Below are 5,378 nucleotides of genomic sequence, written 5' to 3'. Positions count from 1 at the left end.
AGGGATTAGATGGGGGAACCATGCGTGCTCGTTGGGCTAAATGTGCGTTTAGGATCAGTTGGAGAAACAGTTTGGGGGGGTGGGGGGAGGTGGGCTATCAGGGGGGCTAACCTGGCTTTGTTAACCCACGTGGCTGTTCGAAAGCCACGTGATTCGTCGTGGGATCTTATTTGCATTGTCGTGGGTGAGGCGGGAAACCCTGGAGCGGGAGAGGGAGGCTTTTGACGCACATGCATGATCGCGCGGCCAAAAACAACCAAACAAGAAAGAGAAAGAGAAAGAACAGAAAGGAAAAAGACGTCTGGTTTTTCCTCACACGACGGCCTGTTTAGTCGTCTTTCGTGTCCCCCACACACACTCACACACACACACATTCACACACCCAGTGTCATGTACGGCCTGTCCACTGCCATTAGACTAATTAAGTAAGCTTTTAATAGGCTGTTCCGCCAAGTTTAGGGAAGACCTTTTCGGGACACCCCCTTGGCGTCACACGATTTACTCTCGTGTTGTTGTTGTTGTTTGGACCTTCTTCTTTTATTTTTCTGCCAGTTCTTTTCTTTCAGTGGCGAGGGCAGGTGCATGCATGCTTGCCTTGCGGGGGCCTGCTGGCACACGAGCGTGGTCCGCGTCAAGGCGCACGCGAGGAGCCGCCACTGGAGACCCCTTTTTGGAGGGGGCTCAATTTGTATCCTATTATCCTATAAGAAAATGTCTATTCAGTGCCATGAATAGTTTCATTGGCCTAAATTTTAATAATGCTCTGCGAAGAAAGGGGGAAATAAAGAAGAATGCAGCTGGTGCGAGCGCGCATTATCCGCCGTCACCTGCGAGATGGATAGCCTGGAGACCCCTATTCATTTGCCTAATTTCGGTCAACTTAACAAACTTTGGAAGAAATTATACTGCCATTGTTGCGAGGGGTGAGGCCTTCTGATCGAATTAACAGCGTGTTTTGATCCGGTAAATGTCATTAGAAAGCGAGAAACAATCGCGTTTCAAGGCGCCCGGGGAATGCGCCAACGCGGGGACGCCAAAGCGCAAAGTGCACAAAGGCGGCTGCTGAAGGCCCACAAAGTTTTTCCCCTCTCCAAACAAAGGGTATTATTTTACTTGAATACATTTCGTACAACAATTGGCTGTTTGCTTCAAACATATCTGCAGCAGCAAGGTTAACAACAGGTTTATTGTGTGCGTGCACCCGGACGGCTCTCATGCGCCAAAACAAGTCGGCTCGCATGCAGTCTCGCCTTTTCACGGAGCTTTTCATGCTCCCCCCAAAAACAAAAAAAAAAACTTCACCCACCGAGCCGCTTGTCTATATTTGATCCCGCGAGCGATGTCAAAGAATTAAAATAAAAAAAGATTGAAAAAGAGCATGGGGAGGTTGTGAAAGAAAAGCCTCAGCAGACGTCTGAAGAGTTTTGGAGAGCGCTTCTTTTCGGGGAGCACCATGGAGAGAAAGGCGCGAGCGAGCGCGAAGAGGGCATAAAATCCAATTACTTGACTGTGCACTTGTTTAAAAACACTTTTTTCCCCTTTCTTTTAATGTGTTTGTACTTTCCAATGTGCACTTGGTGCACTCGTGTGTGTGTCGCACTACTGGAAGTTTCTGCTCTCTCGCTTTGGTGGAAAACCTCAAAGCACAACCAAATAACGCGCCGCAATTTTTGTGTGGCGTTGTCAACGCCACATTTTTATGAGCACTTAGTGAATTATTATGAAATATTGTACATTTTAGAAATGTTATAATTTCGCAAAAGTATATTTTACTGTTATTGTACAAGGACCACCAGCAGCAAAACCATGGAACTGCCCTACTCCCATATTTATACAAATTAAGTTATAGATTATTGATCCTTAAAAATATATAATTATTGTTTTTTTATTATTATTATCAAATGAATAATCAATTATTTGTTAATACTGACATCATGTAACTGTGGCAAATGCATTTTCCTAATAGTAGCCACTTGACACCCAAGTTGATTGGGACCTCATGACGCTTCAACGAAGTTTTTTTCTCATGTTGCATCATTAGTCTCATATCTCAGTATAAAAATAATTTCTCAAACTGCAATGACAGTATAACAAAAAAACATTACAAATAAAGTAATAGGTGATATGATAAGCAAGAAATTAATCATTTCAGCTTTGTGTGATGAGCAAAACATGGACTATAATATTTGTGTATATTATTTAGTTATTTTTCAAAGCCACTTATACGATAGCTGAGGATTCTCAGAAAATTATACTCTAAAACAGTTCAAAGGGTCAGGGTAAAAAATGAGACAAATTGGGTCAAAAGTGATCAACCCGACTGTTTATATAATTTAACCCAAAAACAAATGGTATTTAATTATTTTAAAAAAAGGTTGTTTTGTGGGGTATTCGTTTGACCCAAACTTTTGGGCTGAATAAATAACCCAAAAAGTTGGGTCCCCTTTTGACAGAATTTGGGTTCGTTTAGACCCAACTGTTTTCAGAGTGTACACCCTTAAAATTGATGGGTCAAAAATAACCCAGCTTTGGTATAAATAAATGGATACATTTGACCGAACCGCTATAGGTCACAAAACAAGCCCCAAAAATGTGTTGTTTTACAAACCAACCCGAACTTCCCCCAAACTGACAAGTAGTGGTTTGGTCTGTTATATAACCAAAACAGATTTTTTTTGTGACCCAGCAGTTTTCAGGGTCTAAGCCAATTTTACCGAAGTTTGGGTTAATTATTTTGACTCAATAGATTGTGTTGAAGATTGAGTTCAAGAGCTTGAACTGAAGCTGGTTGCCATTTTTGAGTTTTGTGTACTGAAGTCACTTGAATCTAAAATATGGGTAGTTTTTTTGCGCCAAATATCCAACCCAATGCGCTGAATCCCTTACTGGCTTGGTGCCTTTTGGATTACTTTTGACCACGCCCTTACGTGTTACGCTGTTAGTACTGCACGAACATGTACCAATATGTGCCTTTTAACACAGTAGCACAAACTTTTATTGCTTGTTTGTTCTTGTCTGCCCTTCTTAAATAGTGGCGTGATCCCAGGTGGCGGAGGGCTGTGAAGCAGGAGAACGTTTATGTATTTATTTGCCTGTATGTTAGTGTAATTGCACTACTAGAACTACTACACTAGGTGGCAGTAGTGTTCGCTTTGTCAGAGTGTGCGCAGGGAGCTCAATAAACTCGAAGCAGGAGCTGAGTCTGAGTTGCTTTGTCAAGGTTCAAAGCATCTACACTGCAAAACCAGCTCATTCAAGCCATTAATCTTAGCTTCCTGGTTTTGATTAAAAAAAAATCTGAATAACAACCTCAATATTTGGATGAATTTCAAGCAAATAGATGCCCTTTAAATCTTTTGTTACAGACTAAAATACGTTTAAAGTTGTCTGGATTTCTTTCTTTTTTTCGTTTCTTTTAATTCTAATAAGGATATAATGTTATGCAGAACTGTACTTGTACTTATACTCATCCTAATTAGGTATATATAAGGTGATCGATAAAGTAATAGGGAAAGCCGTAGACTTGATTTCACAATGTTGAAATAGTTGATTTTGTTGTCACATCCATACATGACAAAAACATTTACAGGAGAATTTCAATGGAAGTCTGATGGATGACAGTAGAGCAGTGTGTGCGCGCGTGTGCGGGTGTGGGGGTGTGTGTGTGTGTGTGAGAGTGTGTTGTCTGGCGCTGCTCCTTGACCCGTGGTGACCCCTGCCCCCCCCCCCCCCTTTCACACAGTACACGCTCACACACACTCGCCATTCTTTGGCTTGGTGCGCCACCCTCAGTCTGAAGTGAGTCACTTCACATCAAGCACATGCAGCACACAACTCAACAGGTGATTCTGCAGAGTGAGAAGACAAGATCACAAGAATTGTCACAAACATCTACTGAAAATTATTCATTCTATCTTTTACATTCTTGTTAATGTTTTCTGTTATTTGTTCAGTAAAGCGCTTTGTTACAGCTGCAACAGTTGTGAAAGCGCTACATAAATAAAGATGCACACATTACATGCCTCACAACTCCTTCAGGATGAATAGAATGCAGACTAGCCCAAGTGTTCAAAAAATATGGCATACTAGTATGACAGCTACTCATCACTTATTTGAAAGGCAAAAACTGCAGTGAGTATGCCAAAGTTGTCCTACCAGTGAGGCCAAAGAGTTTACTTTATGGAAAATGTGAGCATTTAGTCCGTATCAAAGCCCTCAAATAAATGCTCAAATACCCGTTTTTCCCTCGCTAGTAACATGTAGTTACTAGTGTGCCAAAGATGTCCTGTCCACAAGGACAAAGTGCTTGCTAGAACGTGCACCTTAACAGAAAATCAAGCCCAACAAATAAATTCTCAAACTGGAAAGCTGTCTGAGCATTTATGAGGTATTTCTGATTTTCATCTTCAGGACAAGTTACTAGTTGGCCAAAAGTGGAACTAGTAGTGGAAAAAAACATTACTGGCAAGACAGTTTTTCAACAAGTGTCATTTTGCTTGTGTGTTGAATGATCTTACCAGTGAGAACAAAGACTGTACTAGTACATGGCGATCAAGGATAGCAAATAAATCAGGGGTGACCAAACTACAGCTTGCGGCCCAACTGCGTCCCGTATTCCATTTTTAAATGCTCAAATGGCCTTCTTGCTTCTTCCTGGATTTTTCCACCTTCCTTGTTGTGGTTCGCTGATTCTTCGCTCAAGCTCAGACACGTCCAACATGAGGCCTCTATATCTACAACACTGTGATTGCCAGATAACACTTCAAGAATCTACCTGTGAGCATCATTGTTAAACAAAAGAAGAGAACAAGAGAACATCTCACACTACGATACATGTTTTCATCTTTCAGAACAGTTCAGCTTTATGTAATATTTTGGTTACCTATAGCCGCTTGAGACTGTCAAAATACCAGAAGTATCATGCAGGATGATGCAGTTCACTTCTACACTCTTGTAAATTACAAACACGATAAACATTGAACAAGCAAATCTTATGTCAGAGTCAACTTTTGGAGGGGCATCAAATGTGTCAAGTGTGCTATATAGCGTGTCAAAAATGTGTTGTAAATCAATTTAGTAAATAGCTTTAATGGTAAATGATGGGTCACGTGTTTTGCAGGAGACAATGCAAAGCTGAAGGGATATAAATTCAAAAACACAAACGTGAAAAGTTTATGAGCAAGTTCATCAAAATTGACCATTAGACGTTTTGGACGTTATTAGAATTAGATCGACAAGTGAAGGCGTGACTTAAAGTGGGCGGTAAGTGGAACGCTACACGATGAATCCGACCAATAGCAGCCATCCTCTCAACTTTCAAGGAAACGCGTAAAGTAACAAGGTTCCTGATTGGCTCATTTGCAATGTGTGTAATTTTA

This window comes from Idiotropiscis lumnitzeri, chromosome 8 (assembly GCF_059441095.1).
Source record: "Idiotropiscis lumnitzeri isolate Australia: NSW breed Sydney's pygmy pipehorse chromosome 8, RoL_Ilum_1.0, whole genome shotgun sequence".
NCBI lineage: Eukaryota > Metazoa > Chordata > Actinopteri > Syngnathiformes > Syngnathidae > Idiotropiscis > Idiotropiscis lumnitzeri.
The sequence above is the reverse complement of the archived record's forward strand: the minus strand, read 5'-3'. Positions refer to the sequence as shown.